This window comes from Moschus berezovskii, chromosome 15 (genome assembly GCF_049115385.1).
Source record: "Moschus berezovskii isolate FMDL1 chromosome 15, NW_MosBer_1.0, whole genome shotgun sequence".
Taxonomy (NCBI): Eukaryota; Metazoa; Chordata; class Mammalia; order Artiodactyla; family Moschidae; genus Moschus; species Moschus berezovskii.
In genome coordinates, this window is record NC_142474.1 from 36,513,174 (window position 1) to 36,538,022 (window position 24,849).

Sequence of the window (24,849 nt, forward strand, 5' to 3'; positions counted from 1 at the left end):
GAAATGAAAATGTTAAGTTTTGAGGGGCCACAACTTACCCTCTGTTTTCAAAGAAAATATCATCGTGTGGTAGAATTATGAGTAATTTACATTTTTTTCTCTTTAATTTTCTATACTTCTCAAAATTTTATAAAGGTCATGTTTTATCTTTTTAGCCAGAGAGAAAAAAAGGGGATTTCTTAAAAATAATTTTTAATTATCCAATCAGTCTCTCTAACACTTAATCTTAAAAAAGATCCTCCTTCAGACTGATTGACCTCCTTCCTGTTAACCTGTGGGCAAAAGGTCACTGAGTGGCTGCTAGGGCTGCTAATTCCTGGAATAACTCTACATCTAGATCTTGTCTTAAAGTGGAAACTCCCAGAAGCTGACTCTGAGTCAGGATTTAGTAGTGGTTTATGTGGGAGGCGATCCCAAGAAATCTCAGTCGGACAGAAAGTAGCCTGCCCAGTTCGTTATCAAGTGGGCTACCAGAGAGGCCTTTGGAAGCTTGGGCAGAACACAACTTGGAGTGTCCCACTGCAGAGAGAGGGAACTGACCTGTTAGCCAGACATCAAGGGCCACTCCCAAACGGGTGGGCGGTTCCTGAGCACTATGGACTATCATGTGAGCCCTGGCAGCAGAGGAAGCCCCAGGCCCCGCCCCCAAAGGAGTCAGTGAGGGCATGCTGGTGGGCAACAGCTTCTGGCACAGGTATAGTAGGAAAGAAATGAAATCGTGAACTTTGATCCCTAACTACCAAAACCACAGCCTGAACTAGCGCCATCACAGGACGCTAAAGTCAACATCTTTGGAAACCTGATTTTGGGTAACACATCACCTTCAAGAAATTCTTTGTGGGAGTCCACACATTAATTCATGTCACTCAATAGCATGTCAGAATTCTTTGACTGAAAGTGACAAAACCCAATTCTGATTGGTATAGACACTAAAGTGGGGGTGAGAGATATTATTTTTTGTAATTCATCAACACAGAGTGAACAGTAGTGTCCTTTGTGATAATTGTCTTGTCCTGAGTTCAATGTCACTGCTGGAGATTATAAGGTATAGGAATGTAAAGAGTGCTCTTCAGCAGGGAGATGCAAATTATAGTAACAATGAACTCTGATTTCTGAGCCTTTAGATTGGCAAAATTTTCAAATCTGAAAATATCAACTGTGGTGAGAGTGGAAAATCAGCAACAGGGCTGTTACACTTTGCCAATGGGAGTGAAAATTGGAATAACTGCAATAGGGAGCAATTTTGCGGTACTTAATAAATTAATGTGTGCATAATGTCAACTCAACAGTTTCCTACTCAGCTATATGTATGACCAAGCAAGGTTTTTGCACATATGGCTCAGGCCATGTGAACTAGAGGGAAACAATAGAATGAGGAAGACTACAGATCTCTTCAAAAAAGTTAGAGATACCAAGGGTATATTTCATGCAAAGATGGGCACAATAAAGGACAGAAACAGCAAGGACTTAATAGAAGCAGAAGAAATTAAGAAAAGGCAGCAAGAATACACAGAAAAACTACACAAAAAAAGGTCTTAATGACCTGGATAACTACAACAGTGTGGTCATTCACCTAGAGCCAGACATCCTGGAGTGTGAAGTCATCCTGGGCCTTAGGAAGCATTACTACAATCAAAGCTAGTGGAGGTGATGGAATTCCAGCTGAGTTATTTCAAATCCTATTTCAAATGATGCTGTGAAAGTGTTACACTTAATATGCCAGCAAATTTGGAAAACTCAGCAATGGCCACAGGGCTGGAAAATGTCAGTTTTCATTCGAATCCCAAAGAAAGGCAATGCCAAAGAATGTTCAAACGGTACTGTGCTCATTTCATATGCTATCAGGGTAACGCTCAAAATTCTTTAAGCTAGGCTTCAACAGTACATGAACTGAGAACTTCCAGAGGTACAAGCTTGATTTAGAAAAGGAAGAAGAACCAGAGATCAAATTGTCAACATCTTCAGGGTCATAGAAAAAGCAAGGGAATTCCAGAAAAGCATCAACTCATGCTTCATTGACTATGTTAAGCCTTTGACTGTGTGGATAACAAGAAACTATGGAAAATTCTTAAACAGATGGGAATACGAGACCACCTCACGTCTCCTGTGAAGCAACAGTTAGAACCTTACATGGAACAGTGGACTGACTCAAAATTGGAAAAGGTTATTTAACATCTATGCACTGTACATCATGCAAAATGCTGGGCTGGATGAATCCCAGTCTGGAAACAAGATTACCAGGAGAAATATCAATAGCCTCAGATATGCAGTTGATACCACTCTAATGGCAGAATACAAAGAGAATCTAAAGAGCCTCTTGATGAGGGTTGAAAGAGGAGAGTGAAAAAAGCTGGCTTGACACCCAACATTAAAAAAATGAAGATCATGGCATCCCAAGATCGTCCCATCACTTCATGGCAAACAGATGGGGAAAAAGTGGAAACAATGACAGACTATTTTCTTGGACTCCAAAATCACTGTAGATGGTGACTATAGCCATGAAATTAAAAGACACTTGCTCCTTGGAAGAAAAGCTATGACAAGCCTAGATAGCTTATTAAAAAGAAGAGACACCACTTTGCCAGCAAAGGTCCATATAATCAAAGCTATGGTTTTTCCAGTAGTCATGTATGGATGTGAGAGTTGGACCATAAAGAAGGCTGAGCTCCAAAGAATTGATGTCTTCAAATTCTGGTGCTGTTGCAGGAATGGGGACCCCTTCCAGGGCCTGAAAGTGGGCTCTTGTCTAACACTCAGAAATGAATTGTCCAAGGAGACACATATGCTGACAAATCAAGAGATTTTATTGGGGAAGTGTGCCAGAAGAGAGAGCAGTAGGGTAACGGAACCCAGCAGAACTGCTCTGCCACATGACTCCCAGTCTCGAGTTTTATGGTGATGGGATTTGTTTCCACACTGTCTTTAGCCAATCATTCTGACTCAGAGTCCTTCCTGGTGGTGCATGCCTTGTTCAACCAAGATGGATGCCAGCAAGAAGGATTCTGGGAGGTGGTTAGCCACGTGGTGTCACCTTTTGACTTTTCCTGAACTCTTCTGGTTGGTAGTTATTAGTTCCCTGTTCCTTACCAGGACTTCCTGTCATAAAACAACTCATGCAAATGGTTACTCTGGTGCCTGGCCAGGGTAGGTGGTTTCAGTCAGTGTGCTTCCCCTAACAGTGCTGGAGAAGACTCTTGAGAGTCCCTTGGACAGCTAGGAGACCAAACCAGTCAATTCTAAAGGAAATCAACCCTGAATATTCACTAGAAGGACTGATGCTGAAACTGAAGCTCCAATACTTTGGCCACCTGATGCGAAAAGCTGACTCATTGTAAAAGACCCTAATGCTGGGAAGGATTCAGGGCAGTAGGAGAAGGCGGTGACTGAGAATGAAATGGTTGGATGGCATCATCGACTTAATGGACAAGAGTTTGAGCAAACTCCAAGAGATAGTGAAGGACAGGGATGCTTTCAGTACTGGCATGCTGCAGTCCATGGGGTTGCAGAGTCAAACAGAACTTAGCAACTGAACAACTGCAATGTGTACATAAACCTCTTCACTATAAAATACTTGTGATAGTCAAGTGATAGACTACTGCAGGGCAATTACAATCAATGTTTGAATTAGAGCTCCATTTTTTTTTTTCAGGAAAGATATCAAAAATATAATGGTGAGGGACTTCCCTGACAATCCTGTGACTGAGACTCCATGCTCCCAGTGCACTCCTAAGACTTTTCATGCCAAAATGAAGATGGAAAATTCTGTGTGCTGCAACTAAGACTTGCCAGAGTAAAATAAGTAACTAAATAAATGACATGCATATTCCATAGACAGAATGCAGTCCATCTCAAAAGGTGACAGTGGCCCCCAAGTATGGCATGATTACTTTTCATGGGCTGAGTAATGGCATATACTAATGAGTGAGATGACTATTTCAACTATTTGGGGTGGGGGCATGGATTTCTAGGAATTGAGCCACATTTTGGCCTTTTATGATTGGCCTCAGAACTGTCATGACACAGGTGAGTGTGTCATTTAGCTAATAGATTATAGTGAGCATATAATGAGACTCAAGGTCTACTCGAAGTCTAATCTTCTGCCATCTTGGGCCTAATCTGCTCTAACCAGTTTTCATTGTATCCTGTGTTTGTCAAAGGCTGTGTCATCCTTTAGATGTTGTGCTCTGCCCCCTTTCCTCCTATTTCAGCCGTATTTGCACTTTTTAAAAGAAAATAAATTTTAAGAAATCACATCAGAAACTATTGTGCAAAAATATTTAATTCAGTATTTTAGAAAGACTTCTAAAAACATTTTATTTTAATAATAAGCTTTAGAGAGTGAAATGCTTCATCATTCAGGATGACACAAGAGTGTCATATGAGTCCCAAGGCACCCGATGGAAAATTCTCTTTCATCTTTGACCCTCTCTTCAGCAGCATTTCTTTCATAAACACAGGATAAATTCTGCACCACAGGATGAGACCACTCCACCTTTTTTGTCTAGAAGTTGTGAGAAAGTGCACAGGTGCAACTTTAAGATACTGAAATGGAACAGGACACTGTGGGGTCCTCTCGGCTACAGATCCTTTCCATATACCTGGTTTCTAGGACTAGGAGATAGTCTTCTCTCAGCCTCTTTGACCTTCCCTGAGTTCCAAAGGGCAGATTCAAATAGCCACTTATCAGGGAAGGGAAGGAACATGGAAACAAGGAGGAGCAGTCAAGAAACAATACTTCAGAGATAAAGTAAAGTATTGCTTCCTCCTCAACAAATATACATAACAATATTTTTTAGTTCTTCTGCAGAAACTAAGGCCCCACCCAGGTAAAGGATGATAACTTCAGGCTGAGCACAAGATTCCTGGAGCACCACCCTGTTACCTCACCTCTAACCAATCAGAAGGAAGTCACACACCCTGTTCGTCCCCAGTTTTGCCTTAAAAACTTATCCCAAAACCTTTGAGGTGTCCAGGGATTTTGAGCATAAGCCATTGTTCTCCTTGCTTGGCCCTGCAATAAACCTTGCTCTGCTCCAAACTCTGATGTTTTGGCTTCTTTGACTTCACTGTGTCTTAGGTGTACAAACCTGTGTTTGGTAACAATATCTGATGAAAGTTACGCAAAATTGGCCCCCAGTCAAGTCTAGAGGGCATCATGGTTGTTAACAGATCATTTGTACCTTCCTATTTCTACAAGGTATTGTTAACCAAGGCCTCTGCACATTTGTTTTCATATTGCTAAGGAAGTTACTTATAAAGCCCTAATAGACACAAAACAGCACTGAAAATTGCACAATTGCTTGACTTCTTTGAGTAAAACACTTGTAAGTCTGTATCTTAGAGCTTAGAGTCAAAGCCTTTATTGCCTTGCTTTAGATACAGCTGTGTGTGTGTGTGTTCATGTGTGAGGCTGCGGCTTTAAGATTTTAAGATATTTTAATAGATTTTTATGGTATTTTCACAAGTTACATTTATTGTTATGAAAAAATAATCAATACAAAGTGTAGAGTTGACAGAAAAAGGCCCTTGGCTGTCTCAGCCACATCCGAGCCCCTCCTTTTTCCAAAAATAAACATTGCTATTTAATGTGGTGTGTTTTCTCCAAACTGTTATCTATGTGAGTATAGACATGTGCACATAGAAATATTATCTTTAATATTAAAGCTTTGATATTGTCAGCTACAAATTGGTGCTTGCCAAGGGCAATTGCCAGGGCTTCCCAGGTGGCGCTAGTGGTAATGAATCTGCCTGCAATGCAGGAGACACCGGAGCCACAGATTCGATCCCTGGGTTGGGAAGGTCCCCTGGAGGAGAACCCCATGGAGAGGAACCTGGCGGGCTATGTGGCAGGCTACAGTCCATAGGGTTGCAAAGAGTTGGACACGACTGAAGCAACTTAGCACACAGGGATGCAAGGGCATTTGCCATCTGCCTCTGTGGAGATTGAATCTATGCTGTTGACTTTTGACACACCCTGAAGGGAGTTCCAGGCGGAGAATGAGGTACTTTGTGCTCCAGGTGGAACAGGTCTTTAGATAGTTAGATTTCATGATCCCAATCCTTGCATCTCCTCACATCTGCAAAAGCACTAAATCCCTTCATGGTGACAGAAGCTCCTCATGACTAGCAGAAACCTTTTAAGTGTTTGATTGCGTTGAACTCCCCCTTCACCAAAATCACACATACTGTCCTTTGCCCACTACCTCTTTGGAGAAGTTTCTCTGAGTTATTTGAAGTGCTATCTCCCAGGCTGCAGTCCTCATTTTTCCCGAAATAAAACTTAACTTGCAACTCTCACATTGTGCTTTTTAGGTGGAAATATCATTCTTGGTCTTCTACCACTTGCTTTTCTCAACTAATAACATATGACAGCTAAGAGTATTGATACATTTCTATGTGAAAGTGAAGTCGCTCAGTCGTGTCCGACTCTTTGTGACTCCATGGACTGGGGCCTACCAGGCTCCTCTGTCCGTGGGATTCTCCAGGCAAGAGTACTGGAGTAGGTTGCCATTTCCTTCTCCAGGAGATCTTCCCAACCCAGGGATCGAACCCGGGTCTCCCTCATTGGAGGCAGACGCTTTACCATCTGAGACACCAGGGAAAGACATTTCTATGAGACAGGCATAATTCAAAATTCTTTACACGCATTGATCTGCTTAATTCTCAAAAAAGGGAGAAAAAAGAAAAGAAAAACACTAGGGCTTCCCTGGTGACTCAGATGGTAAAGAATTTGCCTGAAATGCAGGATACCTGGGTTCAATCCCTGGGTTGAGAAGATCCCCTGGAGGAGGGCATGGAAACCCACTCCAGTATTCTTGCCTGGAGAATCCCCGGGGACAGAGGAGCCTGGCGGGCTATAGTCCATGGGGTCACAGAATTGGAGATGACTGAATAACTAAGCACAGCACAGGAAGCAAATACTATTACTTTTCCCATTTTACAAACGGGAGAGTGGAAGACTGGAATGCTTAGAGTACAGACAGGCAGGAAGGGCCAGCACTATGATTTGAATCCAGGCCAGCTGGTGTTAAAGCCTTCATTGGTAACTGCTTCACCATGTTGCCCTTATCCTTAAGATCTTGTTATGTCACTATGTATAAGGGCTAAGTGTAGTCACTCAGTCCTGTCCGACTCTTTGTGACCCCATGCACTGTAGCCCACCAGGCTCCTCTGTCCATGGGATTCTTTAGGCAAGAATACTGGAGTGGGTTGCCATTTCCTTCTCCAGGGGATCTTCCTGACCCAGGGATTGAACCTGGGTCTTCCGCATCACAGGCAGATGCTTTACCCTCTGAGCCACCAGGGAAGCCCATCATTATGTATAAGTCTTCCTAATTTTTTTAGTTATAGCATGGTTTTCAACAGCATGGATGAATCATAGTTTACACATAGCCATTCTCTCGTGCTGGACATTTGCATTGTTTCCAGTGTTTTATGACTCATGCTATTTCTTGTACATACTCTCTTGTGCATGTGGGTAACTATTTCTCTGGGCTCCGTTCCGTTCCGTTCCGTCGCTCAGTCGTGTCCGACTCTATGCGACCCCGTGGACTGTAGCCTACCAGGCTTCTCCGTCCATGGGATTCTCCAGGCAAGAATACTGGAGTGGGTTACCGTTTCCTTCTCCAGGGGATCTTCCCGACCCAGGGATCGAACCCGGGTCTCCCGCATTGGAGGCAGACGCTTTAACCTCTGAGCCACCAGGGAAGCCCTTCTCTGGGCTAGGTACCTAAAATTGGAATGCAGGGTATGCACACTTAAAGTGTTGATGTGTAACACCAGGTTCTCTTTGGGGAAAGAATTTTCAATAATACCTATCCTCGGAGACAATGGATACTATTTGATTTTTAAATTTTCTAAGAGAATTCACATTCTTACAGACTCCGCTGCTAAGTCACTTCAGTCGTGTCCGACTCTGTGTGACCCCAGAGACAGCAGTCCACCAGGCTCCGCTGTCCCTGGGACTCTCCAGGCAAGAACACTGGAATGGGTTGCCATTTCTAGATGTTACCAATTTTTAAAATGTTTCTTAAGCTGGTAGGCAAAAATTATATTTCCCACTGGTTGTAACTTCTATTTCCTTGGTTTTTAGTGAAGTTGAGACCATTTCATTTGTTTATTGGAAATTTTAATTTCAACTTCCATAAATTTCTTTTATCTTTTGTCTGATTTTTATCAGATTATTTTTTCTTTTTTATTTGAATCATATATATGTATACAAAATTATTTTCCTACTATACTTATTGCAAATATTTTCTCTCAGTCTATCCCTTATCTTTCAAATTTATTTTTGGTGACTTCTGACTCAAGCAGTATTCAATATTTATAAAGACAAATTCTTTTTGGTTTTTGAATTTGAGTCTTTCTCACTCCCCATCTTTAGAAAAAATATACATAAATATATAATACATGTTTATTGTAAAAAATATAGACACTACAGATAAAAGTTAAAAGTAAAAATCAAGTGTAATTCTAACCCTCAGGAACAAACAAGATTTACTAATATTTTGAGTATTTCCCATTAATATTTTAAATGGGAGAACAGATATGGTTACACTATTTTTTAGAGACCATTTAAAAATATATATTTATTAACTTATTTAGGCTGTGCCAGGTCTTAGTTGCAGCACACGGGATCTTTAGGTGCAGCATGTGGGATCTAGTTCCCCAACCAGGGATCAAACCCAGGGCCCCTGCATGGGGAGTATGGAATCTTAGCCACTGGACCACTAGGGAAGACCCTAAAGGGCAATTTTTAAAAGATTTTGATGTAACTATTTTTTATGTCTGGTGAACTGTTTTAAGACATTTTCAAGACTGTAGGGGAATCATATACCAAGGAGAACTCTATGTTCTTAACAATCTGGGCTCGAAAATATGCGGAGAGGACATTTCCACGCTGTTGGTAGAATTCACCTCTTATCTCAAGAAGTGGGGAGGATACCCAGAGGAGTACATGCAGCACCATTTGTTGGGGAGATGTTTCTGCTCCCACCAGGACCCTCTGCCTCCAGACATCTCTGGTTACACTTGTGATATAAATGAGTAACCAAAGCCCCTTGGGTGCAACGCTTCCTCTCTCCATATGATCACTTAAGTCTCAGTGTCATCTGAAACCCTGAGCCCTAAATTATCTTGGGTCTCATTTGCTGTCTTGCTCCAGGCACTAAAGAGACTGAGCATAAACTTTCCATTATTTTCAAAGAAGACTTTGCACTAACCGAGCTCTGGAGGCCATTAAAAAATATGACTTTGAGCCCCTAAAGTTAAAGATGGAGGGCATTTTTTTTTTTAAGATAAAAACAAGAAAGCATTTTAGGAGCATTGTTTTACTCTCAAGTCTAATTACTACACAAACATCATTATAACGATGTAAAGGAAAGAAAACAATCATTCATTGCTCCTCTATCACCTGTTTTCACATTTTAATGGCTTCTAGCAAATGTAGTACGTTTAAAACAAAAATTCAATTCCCTCCTCACCTCAAATCACTCATAGTATAGGACAGATTCTCTGCCTGTCTATGTCCATTTCTACTACACATGTGACTGCTCTTGGGCTAGTAAGTTCTTCACAGTTTAATTCATGGATACTGTCAATTCATTAGGAAATCTAAGGCAGAGAGGTATTGAAAATTTTATTTTCTCCAATCACGTTTTTAACCATGCTCTTTTGAGACCCTCTTCCCATTCCTGAATGTTATCTATAGCAGGTGCTGTTTATGCCTTGACCATAGAGCTCTCATCATTCATACCAAATGCTTCTTGATGCAAGTGCTTGGGTTTTCCACTTGAGCTAACTCCAGGGAGGGCAGGGAATTAATACCTCTGGGAGCAGCCCTCAGTGACTGATAAGAGATGGTGGATAAGTGCCCCAGCTCCCTCACCCCTTAGGTTGGACAGCTCTGAGGTGTGCTCTTCTCCCTCTCCTAGAAGTCTTTGTGGAACTGAGGCACAGTTGCCCACCCTTCGCTATTAATAACATATCTATGGCTTCCTTCCTTTCCCTATGTCATTTTGCTGCTCCCTTGCAGGTGCTTCCTGGGATCATATACCAAATAAACTTCTTGCATGCACATCCTTGTCCTCTGGTCTGCATCTATGGGATGGCTGCAGCAATGATCATATAGCACATTCCCAACATCTGGCTATAGTTGGCTGAACCCAAGCTGGGTTTCTGCCTGTGCTGATTTGATCACATCCTTTCTCCTTGGAATCTTGTATTGGGAGAGAGAACATGCCAACTGTCTACAGGAAGCTGGGGGCTCTCTCATGAGAACTAAGGAGATTTGCAGGATCATAGTGCAGTGATGGGTAGGAGAAGCAGAGAAAATCAGTCTGCAGGGAGAGAAAGGGATGAAGGGAGGAAGGGAGATAGAGTGATGGAGAGAGAGAAGAGAATGGGCAAGAGAATCAGTGATGAGAGAGAGGTTCCTGTTGCAGGCTCCCTTCCTTCCTGAAGCCCTCCTACATCTGCTTCCTGGTCTGTGAGTTAAGCCAATATAAGTATCATAAATTCTCCTCTTTCTCTTAAACTACCTTAAATAACTTGTTACATACCTCCAAACAGAAGATCATCAGGAAGTTAGACTCACCCTCTCAGAGAGTTGGAAATCCATGTTCCAGGATTCTTCCCCTCCCCACCCTGAACTCTTCCCATGAGAAGATGAGGCTCTGCCCTCTGACCTTCTCCTATGACTGGCCTCCTAGGAGGACTCCCTCAGCTGGGGACCCCCACATAGTTGGTGGGCTCTACTGAGATGGTGCATGTGGTGCTTTTGGAGTGCTACATAACATCATCTAGAACGTTTTCCACTGAAGACCCCTTCAGGCAGTGGCAGTCTTGTGTCCCCTCAGCCTCTGCCAGCCCCAGGCTGCAGGCCCTCTACAAGGTGAAACATCTCCTAGGGCAGCCTCTTGACATCAGTTTCTATTCTACCCTGTGCTCTTTCATAAAAAAGACTGGGCATCCCTTGAGGTTCCTGCTCATGCCCTCAGGCTGAGAAACAAGGTGAGGAAAAGGGTCTACTCCTTTCCTCTTGAGGCACACTACAGCGTGGTCACTGCTCACCTGGTACAGACTGCTTCATCAGGGCCTCCCTGTTTCAAATGAGAACACTTAGGAAGCACTGCCAATCTCTAAGTTCATGAGCACCTCATATTCCAGAGGATATATGTCAACTCTCTCAAGAGTCACAAATATCCAAATGTCTTCTCAAATGTCATCCTGGCAATGAGTCCTATCTGGACTTCATTATCTAAAATGTCAGCCTCTCCTTTCCCCTGCTTTTGTTGTTTCTCCTTAACTTTTCTCTAACATTTTTCTGTACATTTGTCTTGTTGTGGATTTTTTTCGTTTGTTTTCCCCAGTTGAATGTAAGCTCCATGAATTACTGCCCATTTTATTTAGTGCTGAATCCCCAGAACTTAAAACAAGATATGATTGATGCACAGTAAGAACCTGTATTAGTCAGGGTTCTTCAGAGAAATAAACTCAAGAATATATCCGGTTGATCCTTGAATTTGAACTGTACAAGTCCATTTATATCTGAATTTCTTTCACTAAATATGTATCGTGGTACTACATGATCCACCATCCATGGTTGATTGAATCCATAGATGCAGAACCACAGATACAGAGCACTCACTGTAAAGTTATATCTGAATTTTTGACTGAGGAAAGGGTCTAGGCCCCTAACTCCTGCATTGTGAAATTACCAATTTTACTCATGTGTATATATATATAAATTATGATATACATACTAAGACATATATATCTTAGCCCATTTAGGCTGCCATAACAAACTATCCTAGACTGGGAGGATTAAAAACAACAAAAATTTTATTTCTCACAGTTCCGGAGGCTGGGAAACCCAAGGTATGTGCAGATTAGGTGAGAGATCTGTGAAGAATCCACCTACCAATGCAGAGGTCACAGGAGAAGATTCCACATGTCTTGGGGCAATTAGGCTCATGTGCCACAATTACTGAGCCTGTACTTTAGGGCCTGCGAGCTGCAACTACTGAAGGCTACCTGCTCTAGAGTCCATGCTCCACAACAACAGAGGCCACCAGAATAAGAGGTTTACACACTGCAACTAGAGAGTAGCCCCTGCTCACTGCAACTAGAGAAAGACCCTGCGCATCAACAGAAACCCAGCACAGCCAAAAATAGATTAATTAAGTTTTTTATAAAAGAAGCTAAAGAAGACCACTGTCCTAGCTCAAGGACTGTCAGGCAGAGTGAGAGCAAATTCTTCCTACTCTGTTTTCTTCAGACCTTCAGTGGATTAGACAGAAAGGAAAGGAAACCAGTTGCTAAGTCATGTCTGACTTGCGACCATGGACTATATCCTGCCAGGCTCCTCTGCTCCTAGGATTTTCCAGGCAACAATACTGGAGTGGGTTGCCATTTCCTTCTCCAGGGGATCTTCCTGACCCTGGGATTGAGTTCAGGTCTGTCTTTACCAACTGAGCTACCAGGGAAGCTCATTATTAGATGAGGATTAGATGAGGCCCATCAAAATTAAGATTGGCAGTCTGCTTCACTACCAATTCAGATGTTATTTCATCCAGAAACAGCCTCACAGACACACCCAGAATAATATTTAACTAAGTATCTGGGCACCCCATGACTCACTCAATTTGACATAAAATTAATCATTACAGTGCCCAAGAAATATGTGGTTAACAAATGGATGAGCTCCCATCACCAGTCTCCTCTCCAGATTTATAATCTAGCAGCCAGGATTAAGATGTTTATCTCTTCTTCCTGCAAATCATCTCTTTGTTTAAGCAATTCCTTTGGAGCCTCCCCAACTATTTGGTTTAGGGATGGGAAAATGCACCCCTTCTCCACTCTGTTCCCCACTAAGCCACTTCCTTCCAACACCACTCACCAGGGGGAAGCATCCAACCCCAGGAGTTGACAACTCTCCTTAGAATGAGAAGTGAGTATGCTTACTGTTTTCAGCTGCACCCCCTAATGCCAACAGGATGGCGACATAAGAGATCCCTTTTACAGAATGTTGTTGCACAAGAGTTTCCTGTCTGGCAGATTGTGAAAAATGGCCACAAATTCCTCCTTTCCAAGCTTTACTTGTCCTTTTCCAATATACCTTTACATTTCCTCCTATTAAAGAGTGGAAATAATTTCTCTACCCTTTGAGTCTGGACAGACCTTATCACTTCCTGTGATCAATAAAGTGTGGCAGGGACAACTACTGAGCCCTCTCACCCTAGTTCCCGTGCTCCACAACAAGAGAGTAGCCCCCACTTGCTGCAAATAGAGAAGTCTGTGGGCAGCAGTGAAGACCCAACATAATCAAAATAATAATAATAATTATAGTAACAATAGTAAATAATGAAATAAAATATGGCAGGAATGACATTGTGGGGAGTTCTGAGCAAAGCCTTAAAAACCCTTTTAGCTACTGCTCTCACTTTCTTTCCAGGTGAAGTAGGCCAGCCTCATCTCCTCAAGTATAAGAGACCATGAAGAGAGTGGTCCACTCAATAGCTGACACCAACCACCAGACATGCAAATGAGCTGCTCAGTTCATCCGGACTGTCATGCCTGATTGTAGCAATGTGGGTGACTGTACTGGTTTTCTATTGCTATTAGAACAAGTTAACACCACCTTGCCAGCTTAAAACAATGTGCATTTATCACCTCACAGTTCTGGAACTCCAACATAGATCTCACCAGGCTAAAAACGAGTTGTCAGCAGGGCTGCATTCCTTTTCGGAAGTTTTAGGGGAGAATCTTTTTCTTTGTTTATTCAGACTGTTGGCAGAATTCAGTCTCTTGCAGTAGTGGGACTGAGGTCCCCTGTTTGCTGCCTGTTAGTGAGGTCTGTTCCTATACTCCTTGGCTCATGAATCCTTTCCTCAATATTCAAAGCCAGCAGAGATGGGCCAAGTCCCTTTGATACTTCAGATCTCTCCCATCTCTTCTTCTATTACATCTCTCTGACTAACTCTTCTGCCTTCTTCTTACACTTTTAAGTGCCCATGTGACTACACTGGACCCATCCAGATAATCAAAGATAATCTTCTTAGCCAAAGGTCCATAAACTTAATTCTATTTACAAAGTCCCTTTGATCATGTAACATACCCAGACCTAATATCAGGGATTAGAGCATCAACATCTTTGAAGGAGGGACATTATTCCACTTACCACAGTGACCCCAGATGAGATCATCAGGACCACCCAACTCAAAGGCTGACCCACAGAATCATCAGCAAGTAAAGTGGGTAGTTAATGGGGCAATAATGAACTGATCCATGCTATTCACAATAATATCAGGTCACAAACAGCCAAAAGAAAATGTGTTTGGAATATGTTCTCAAAATTCCAAAGGAGTCCCTCAAACCTTAAAAGCTCTCAGAGACAAAATTCTCTGGGCTCAGGGTCTTGGCTCTATCTTCTTGCTGCTAAACTGCCTTTCAAAATGGAAAATGAACGATAAGCCTTTGAGAATCTGGATTCTCAAAGTATATTATTAGTAAAATGTAGGAGTTGGACCCAAGTGATCATTAAATGCTGCCTGGATATCTCTCTCCTGGCTGCTTGTTGAAAATCAGCTATGTTGCCAGATCGTTCCTTTTAGGGTTGTCACTTGTCTTGCAAAGGGTTGGACACATTTTACTACATCACACAGTATCTTTATCTTATTGTCTTTATTGTGAAAAGGCAAAATCTATAAAACCAGGATGAGGAAGACAGATGTATGATCTTCAGATTCTCATTAAATCAAGGAGCAATCTGCCAGAGCCAGGACAACAGCTGGACACAGTGTGGGAGCTCTGGTGCATTTGGACCAGGATATTTGGCCATGTGGAGAATGCAATAACCCTCATACTACAAGGTCCCTACTGCCCTTGCGGCAAAGTGTTTGGCATTCCCAGACAACTTCATTCAACAGCTGACATCTCCAATCTAGACTATTTGGCATCAGTGTATGCTGTAAGAGGGTGGGAAGTTTTTCCACTAGCATAGAATTCATAGCATATCCACCAGGGCCCTGATCTTGGCATACCTTCCTTGAGGTATGAAAAGGGGTGGGGATGCCTACTTTTCCCTTTATTAGTTTTTCCTTTCCCTAATCAACTGCTTCCTTAATGATTTGGGTTCTGCCATCAATTCTGATTCAGGGTCAGGGAGGCAGAGTATAGGGTCATACCATAAACAAGCACTGCTCCAGACATGAGCTGGGTACCTACAATTCAACTCATTCTGACAGGTGAAGAGTGCAGTCCTGCAAGACTGCTTTCCCTCTGCAAGTTCAGGCTAGGTTATCACCTGTATTTCTGGATGACTGTATAGAAGTCAGAGATAGCCAGGACCCCCTCTTCAGGTTTGATTTGCTAGAGTGGCTCACGGAACTCAGAGAAACATTTTACTTACTAGATCACTGGATTATTATAAAAGGATATGACTCAGGAATAGCCAGACAGAAGAGATGTATAGGGCATACTGTGGAGAAAAGGCTCAAAGTTTTATGCCCTCCCTGAGAGAGCCACATTCCCCAGTTGCCACGTAGTCACCAACCTGGAAGATTTCCTAAACCTCTACATTCTTTTGGGTTTTTATGGAGGCTTCATTACACAGATGACTGGTGACTGAATCAACCTCCAGCTTCTCCCCCCATCTTCCCGGAGGTCAGGGAGGTTTAACTCAAAGTTCCAACCTGCCAATCATGGTTGGTTTCACTAGCAACCAGCCCCCATCCTTGGTTCAGTCTGAAAATTACCTCATCAGCATAATAAAATACACCTTTGTCACGCTTATTGTTTTGGAAAATCCAAGAGTTTTAGGAGCCTGTGCCAGAAACAAAGATGAAGACTAAATATATATATATGTACATATAAATATATATATACAAAATATATACACACACATATATATACACACATATAAATTTTTTAGAAGAATTCTATTGGCGTAGAGTTTATTTATAATATTGTGTTAGCTTTGGGTCTACAGCAAAGTGATCCAGTTATACATATACATATATTCATTCTTGTTTAGATTCTTCCCTCATGTAGGTTATCACAGAATATTGAATAGAGTTCCTGGTGATATACCTTAGGTCCTTGTTGGTTATTTGTCTCATAAATAGTGTACATTTGTTAATCCTAAACTATGCCCAGGAGTTGGATTGTTGGATGATATGGTAGTTTTATTTTTAGTTTTCTTTTAAACTTTTTATTTTGTATCGGAGTACAGATGATTAACAAACAATGCTGTGATAGTTTCAGGTGAACAATGAAAGGACTCAGCCTGACATATACATGTATCCTATTTTTAGTTTTTTAAGGAACCTCCATACTGTCTCCAAAGTGGTTATACCATAAATATATATTTATTATCAATCACAATATCACATTTACTCATTCTGTATGACATTTTAGAATTGGCCCCTATCCCTTGTATGACAGGTGTTAACCCCACAGGGTTTCACCCTTGCATGACAGCAGGTATAAGCAAATATACAGATTTCCTGGTGTCACTGAAGTTCAATTAGAATCTCTAGGGATGGACCCACGCACTGGAACTTCTTATACATTGTTGCTACCTAATGAAGCCTATAGGCTCCTTCTCAGAATGCCATTTTTAAAAAGCATGAAATAAGGGGTGAAAACCCTACATTTACATTAGAATTCACTTATAGTAGAAGAGAGAAATAAAAATATTAAGAAAACAAGTGTGTGATAAAATACCATATTTGTTGCTTGTAATATTAACACATTCAACAACAAGACCTAGCAGTAGGTCTAATAAATACAGTAACTCCAAAAATAATAAGAATAAACAACATCTTTCTCCAGATTTTGCCATCCACTAGTTCACCCACTCCAGTGTTCTTGCCTGGAGAAGCCCAGGGACGGCGGAGCCTGGTCGGCTGACGTCTATGGGGTCACACAGAGTCGGACACGACTGAAGCGACTTAGCAGCAGCAGCAGCAGCAGTTCTCACCTTAATCATCTCTAATGGTTTCCCCAAATTCCCAACAAAGAATCCCTTTTAAATGTTTGAAAAGAGTCTGCCTTGGGGCTTCCCTGGTAGCTCATGGTAAAGAATCTGCTTGCCAGTGCAGGAGACACAGGTTCAATCCCTGGTCCACGAAGATCCCACATGCTGAGGAGCAACTAAGCCCCTGCACCACAACTATTGAGCCTGTGTTGTAAAGCCCACAAATCACAAGTAAAGAGACCACTTGCTTCAACTACTGAAGCCCAAGCTCCCTAGAGCCCATGGTCCACAACAAGTAAAGTCATTGTGATGAGAAGCCCTCACACCACAACTAGAGCTTAGGCCCTGCTCACAAGAACAAAATAAAAGCCCAAGCAGCCACGAAGATCCAGCACAGACAAAAATTAATTAACTAATTACATTATAAAAGAAAAGAGTCTGTCTTCTCTAGTAATGGCAATAATTCATTTTCTCATTTCCCATTCCAATGAAATAATATTATATGTTTTGATAAAAGTTTAAGAACCATTGTAGGGTTCCTAGGAAGTCACTGAGTTTCAATATGATTTTAGGCTCATATATATGAATTTGTTCCATGAGAATCAAATTCAGAAAGTGTCAACTTACTTTATATTCTTCAGTTCAGTTGCTCAGTCACGTCTGACTCTTTGCGACCCCATGAATCACAGCACGCCAGGCCTCCCTGTCCATCACCAACTCCCAGAGTTCACTCAAACTCACCTCCATCAAGTCGGTGATGCCATTCAGCCATCTCATTCTCTGTCGTCCCCTTCTCCTCCTGCCCCCAATCCCTCCCAGCATCAGAGTCTTTTCCAGTGAGTCAACTCGTCGCATGAGGTGGCCAAAGTATTGGAGCTTCAGCTTCAGCATCAGTCCTTCCAATGAACATCCAGGACTGATCTCCTTTAGAATGGACTGGTTGGATCTCCTTGCAGTCCAAGGGACTCTCAAGAGTCTTCTTCAGCACCACAGTTCAAAAGCATCAATTCTTCAGTGATCAGCTTTCTTCACAGTCCAACTCTCACATCCATACATGACCACTGGAAAAACCATAGCCTTGACTAGATGAAACTTTGTTGGCAAAGTAATGTCTCTGCTTTTTAATATGCTATCTAGGTTGGTCATAACTTTCCTTCCAAGGAGTAAGCGTCTTTTAATTACATGGCTGCAATCAGCATCCGCAGTGATTTTGGAGCCCCAAAAAATAAAGTCTGACATTGTTTCCACTGTATCCCCATCTATTTCTCATGAAGTGTTGGGACCAGATGCCATGATCTTTGTTTTCTGAATGTTGAGCTTCAAGCCAACTTTTTCACTCTCCTCTTTCACTTTCATCAAGAGGCTTTTGAGTTCTTCTTCACTTTCTGCCATAAGGGTGGTGTCATCTGCATATCTGAGGTTATTGATATTTCTCCCGGCAATCTTGATTCCAGCTTGTGCTTCTTCCAGCCCAGCATTCTTCATGATGTACTCTGCATATAAGTTAAATAAGCAGGGTGACAATATACAGCCTTGATGTACTCCTTTTCCTATTTGGAACCAGTCTGTTGTTCCATGTCCAGTTCTAACTGTTGCTTCCTGACCTGCATATAGGTTTCTCAAGAGGCAGGTCAGGTGGTCTGGGATTCCCATCTCTTTCAGAATTTTCCACAGTTTATTGTGATCCACACAGTCAAAGGCTTTGTCATAGTCAATGAAGCAAAAATAGATGTTTTTCTGGAACTCTCTTGCTTTTTCCATGATCCAGCGGATGTTGGCAATTTGATCTCTGGTTCCTCTGCCTTTTCTAAAACCTGCTTGAACATCTGGAAGTTCACGGTTCACATATTGCTGACGCCTGGGTTGGGGAATTTTGAGCATGACTTTACTAGCATGTGAGATGAGTGCAATTGTGCGGTAGTTTGAGCATTCTTTGGCATTGCCTTTCTTTGGGATTGGAATGAAGACTGACATTTCCCAGTCCTGTGGCCACTGCTGAGTTTTCCAAATTTGCTGGCATATTGAGTGCAGCACTTTCACAGCATATCCTTAAATATAATTAAATCTGGCTCAACCTTCGTTGGCTTTAGTAGTGGAGAAATCCAATTCAAGACTTTTGGTGAAAAGTTTCCTCCCACTCAATCAGGACCAGGCTACCACCTAGGGTTTACTCAATCCAGATATTTTGTCATTTGATCTGGAGGAAGTGGAGTTGCCCTTTCCTCCTGCATTCTTTCCTCCCCTCATTTGGATGGGGGCTCTTTGCCAAAGCCCCTGAATAGCAGCCAGGATCCCAAACTCTGCATACTGGGAAAACTATATGAATGAGTACTAGCTAAGATGTTAGCTGATATTGATCTTGGGTGGCCTTGGCTTGCAGGTGCTTGAGGCAGAGCTTTAGTTCCTGGCCAGAGACTGAAGATTGGGTAGCAGTGGTGGGAGCACTGAATCCTAGCCACTTAGACCAAAGGTCAGTGACAAGACCCTGACTTTGCAGATTTGCAGAAAACGAATTCCCACAAAGACGAAAAGTAGTGAAACAAGTGTTTATTAAGAAGAAAAAAAGTATAGTATGTGTGGATAGACACACCGGCAGACTCAAAGAGAGAGTTGCAGAATTGTGCCCTCATTGTAGTTGGAATCACTCAAAGGGGCATTTCTTCCAGGCTTCCTTTAGCCAATCATTTTGATTTCCCTGATTCAGAGTTCGTATTTGGTATATCTCAAGACCTTCCCATGTGTGCCCACACATCTCTTAGCCAAAATGGATTCTACCGAAGAGACCTATGGGTAGTTAGCATCACTTAGCATCACTCCCCTTTTGAGTTCCAAGGAACCTTTCTGCCCAGTTGCAGTTGAGGAGTTCTCCTGATTTCAAGAATGAGAGATATGTGGTTTCTTATCTCATATCTGGGCAGAGCTTAGCCTCCTGCCTTAACTGTCCTGCTAGTCTCATCTTGGAGTGTCTACATGGTAGGGCATGGGGAATGGCTACCTCCTGCCTCAATATCATCTTAAACTAAGTGATATCCCTCTCAGAGGCATTAGTATTGTTATATGGAATTATTTCCATGTATATTTAGAATAGAGATGGATTTAAATTTTACATAATACACATTTACTAGAATGACTAAGAATACAAAGGTTAACAATGTTAATTGTTGGCAAGAATATGAACCAGCTAAAACTTTCATATCTTGCTGATAGGATCACAGAATGGTACAGCCAGGCAGACTTCTGCATGTCCAGGAATCCTGAAATCATTTGGATCACGTGTATATGTTTTGAAGCATGCTTTAGATGTTTTTTCTTGGAAGCCCTGCAACTATACTAAAAACGGAATGCTTTGTTGAAAAGACCTATGGTCAATGAGGGCAGAGTCTACATAGAACTATGCTTTGTGCTGTTCTGGGGAAATGTTTTGGCTTGTTAGCTATACTATTTAGTGTGGCTGTATAGCCCATGGTGTTTTTGAATGTGTTGGTAGTGTTGTCATGTGTTTTGAACCATCAATGGAGCCTACAGTTCAAAATTCAGATACTGTCTTTGCAGAAGGTCTTAATCAACATTTTTATGGTATCCAAAGAGATGACATTGTGATTACAAAAAGCCCAAGTGATCCAAAATTACATATTTATTAAAGAGTAATTGGTTTTGAAGAAGACAAAATTCTCACCAGTAGCCCAGCAGATTTCCTTAAAAGACATTGTTTTGTGCCAACAGGTCATGTTTGTAATCTACAGATTTTAGGTACTATGGACTTGTTCCATATGAACTAATAAGTGGACATATCTTCTTTAGATTTGGCCTCTGGGTGATTTTGGATTTCTATGTGACAGCCCTAATAGTCACAGATTTTCTGATGATTAGCAAGCACTTGTTATTTTGATTTGATTATTATCTTTTGTTCAGTAAGCTTATTATTGTCACTGGAACCATGTATTTACTAATAAACTATTTACTATTCAGAAAAAAAAAAATGGTACAGCCACTTTAGAGAATAGTTTAGCAGTTTTTTATAGTTAAATAAAAACTTACTATAGTGAGACATATACCTATACTATGATCCACAATCCCTAATTTCACTCCTAAGCATCTAATCAAAGACGTGTTCACATAAAAACCTGTTGAAAATGTTATAAACATTATTCACGGGCACTAAAAATTGGAAACAACCTAAATGTGGATTAACAGGTGAGTGGATAGAATGGTATATCCTAGACAGAAAATCAGTCAGTAGTTGACTGAGGCTTAGAGTCAGGGAAGGGAACATGTCAGAACATTTTCAGGTGGTAGAAATGTTCCATACCTTGATTATGGTGACTGTTAAACTCTTTGTTGAAGGGTAGAGGTAGAGGTATATTGTGTTAGGACAAGGGGTGGGCTTGTGATGGAGGATATTAGTTCTCCTGAAACCTGGTAGGAACTGTTTTCAAATCTGCAGAGATAGGGCCTCTGAATAGATTGGCTGCAAGTACGCAAAGAGTTTGGGACCCTGGCTGCTACTCAGGGGCTTTGGCAAAGATCTTTCATCCAGATGAGGAGAGGAGATGAAGGAGGAGGAAAGTGCAACTCCATTTCTTCCAGATCAAAAGGCAAGATACTTGGTGGAGTGGGAACAAGTTTTTTACCCAAAGTCTGGGATTGGATTTCTTCACTACTAAAGCCAATGGAGGTTGAGCCAGATTTAGTTTCATTTAAAAATATAATGTAAGTTGACATACTTCCCTGGTGATCCAGTGGTTAAGACTCTGCCTTCCAATGCAGGGGGCACAGGTTTAATCCCCGGTCAGGGAACTAAGATCCCACATGCTGTGCAGTGCAGCCAATAATAATATTAAGAAAAAATGGAATACAAAGTAAGTTTATACTTCTTGAGTTTGATTCTCATGAAACAAATTCATACAGATTCAGAAATATGAGCACAAAATCATATTATTAGATGGAAGTTAGAGAAGATATAATATCCAGAGAAAAGGACAAATAAAGGTGGTTCTGGCATGGACAGAAGTGGTGAGACAACACTTTGGCTCCAACAGGGCTCCTAGTTCCCCTAAGATCTTGCCAGAGAAACTGGTACTTCTTGCTTTCTTGAAAGACTCACTTACTTGGGCTTAGAGACTTTGCAAAGAAACATACTTCAATAGTCTGTTGTGTAGGAAATTAAAAGTCAACTTAAGCATCATGTCCAAATTTGCAAAATTTGTTCAAAACAATTTGCATTTGCCAAGCAATTTGTTTTGAACAGTTGCCTTGTCTCTGAAAGGCAGCCAGAAGAAGATAACATTGCTCTATCAACATAAAACAAAGGCTATCTTCTTATAAACACATGCCCAAAATACCACATGCAGCTCACCCAACCTTGGGAGTTAGCAATTGCATATTGATGTGATGATTGAGAGTTTTCAAGTAAGGAAAACCAAACAGACCTAAGGTGTGTCTTCACAGAGTAAATGGAAGAGATGGGTGATTATATTAACATCTGATTGTTATACATATTTATTGCTGCAGTAAAACCATCTCCTAACACGCTCTCTTGGCTTCATAATGGTGAGAAAAGTACTTGGATATAAAGATACGAAACTGTGATTATGATGGGAGTATAACATTGATGATCTTTAATGATTGATTGATCAAGATCAGAGGGTTGAGAGATTTTGAAATCTCTAAGGGGCTTCCCTGGTGGCTCAGAGGTTAAAGCGTCTGCCTCCAATGCGGGAGACCTGGGTTCGATCCCTGGGTCGGGAAGATCCCCTGGAGGAGGAAATGGTAACCCACTCCAGTATTCTTGCCTGGAGAATCCCGTGGATGGAGAAGCCTGGTAGGCCACAGTCCACGGGGTCGCATAGAGTCGGACACGACTGAGCGACGGAACGGAACGGAAGGGTTGTTCCAGCCCAGGATTACTGGATGGAGCAGGGCCTGGAAGAATGTCTTAGTCTGCTTGGACTGCCATAACAAAACTAAGCTGTGTGGCTTAAACCACAGAAGTTTATTTTGTCATAGTTGTAGAGGCTAGAAGCCTGAGATCAGGGTACTAGAATGATCTAGTTTTAGTGAGGGGTCTCTTCTGGCTGCCATTTTGCTGTATCCTCACATGGGCTTCCATCAGTGTTAGCATGTGGAGAAAGACTGACCTCTCTCTCTTCCACTCCTTCAGTTCAGTTCAGTTCAGTTCAGTCGCTCAGTTGTGTCCGACTCTTTTATTAATTCTATTAGGCAAGGACTCCGGTCAGAAGTAACAGAAAAGAGTGACTGTGCCGGCTGAGATCTGTCAGTCGGGCGGGACCAAGAAGCCACCACAGGATGGCCCTTTCTAGAGGCTCCATTTGTTTTATTTTTCTTTTAAAGGAATCCTAGCTTAATAATCGGAGAAGGCAATGGCAAGCCACTCTAGTACTCTTGCCTAGAAAATCCCATGGATGGAGGAGCCTGGTAGGCTGCAGTCTGTGGGGTCGCTAAGGGTCGGACATGACTGAGCGACTTCACTTTCACTTTTCACTTTCACACATTGGAGAAGGAAATGGCAACCCACTCCAGTGTTCTTGCCTGGAGAATCCCAGGGACAGGGGAGCCTGATGGGCTTCCGTCTATGGGGTCACACAGAGTCGGACACGACTGAAGTGACTTAGCAGCAGCAGCAGCAGCAGCCATCCTTATGACCTCACTTAACCTTCACCTTAGTTGCCTCCAAAAGCCCCATCTCCAAACACAATCACATCTGGAGCCCAGGCTTCAACATAGAAACTTGCAGGGGACACAATTCATTCCATAGCAAAAAGTAAGCAACCCCTCCCTCATGTCAGCATGGAACTTTCAATTTAACCACCCCAGAAACCTGTAATGCATGAAGCAACAGTAAAAATAAGGAACACAGATTCCATAACTCAGAAAGAGGAGGGCTGGAGCACTCAGAAAAGACCTAAACCTGGGATTCACTTGGGACATTCAAGCCTGCGTGCAGATTTTCTAAACTCTGAATTTAGTCAGGAATTCCCTTGCTTGATGGCTTCCATTCTCTAAAGAAAATGTCCAGACTCTTATCACTGCCTTTTGACTGCTCATTCTACCTCCCAGCCTCTTCTGTTGCCAAACTCTGAGGCAATCACATTGAGCTGCTTTCAGTCCCAAGAACTTTTTTTCACCTTCAGGCCTGTGCCTGGGTACTTTCCTCTTCCTGGAAGACTTATTCACCCAACACCTCACACCTCACCCTCTCAGCTCAGTCTATGCCTACCAGTTCCCCTTATCCTTGAGGTCTGAGTTTAGAGGACACTTCCTCAGAAAACCTCAGCGAGAACATCATCATGAACCCTCAGACACCTGTCACTCATCTGCATTTGGTCATGGAACGTCATGAAATATTTCACCAGTGCTCAAATTGCCCTAATCATCTCATAAATAATTATAATAGCGTATTATAATTGAATCAAGTATGAATCAAGATCCAAAGTTCACACTTTGCAAAATAATAGTTAAATTATTCTACTGAATTATTACATATATAATATTTATCCACTACCTATCCAATCACATTGGTTGAACCGCCAAGTATTATCTGCCCCAGCACACCAACCCCCACCCCCAGGCCACCCACCTTGGGTGAAAATTTCCAGTTCACATTCACATCTATAGGGCTAACCCCTAAACCAAACACTACTACTGACATTGTCCCTAAAAAATAATCTACTGAACTTCCCTGGTGCTCCAGTGGTAAGGAGTCCACCTACCAGTGCAGGGGACATGGGTTCAATCCCTGGTCAGGGAAGATTCCATGTGCACGGAGCAAATAAGCCCATGCACCACAACTATGGAACCTGTGCTCTAGAGCCCACTAACCAGAACTACTGAGCCTGCACACTGCAACTGCT

At 42.0% G+C, this 24,849-nt stretch overlaps 1 pseudogene; it reads left to right on the forward strand.

The window, feature by feature from the left end:
* Positions 1 to 20,359: 20,359 nt before the first annotated feature.
* LOC129560024 (mitochondrial inner membrane protease subunit 1 pseudogene) lies at positions 20,360 to 20,848 on the forward strand (annotated as a pseudogene).
* Positions 20,849 to 24,849: the final 4,001 nt, after the last annotated feature.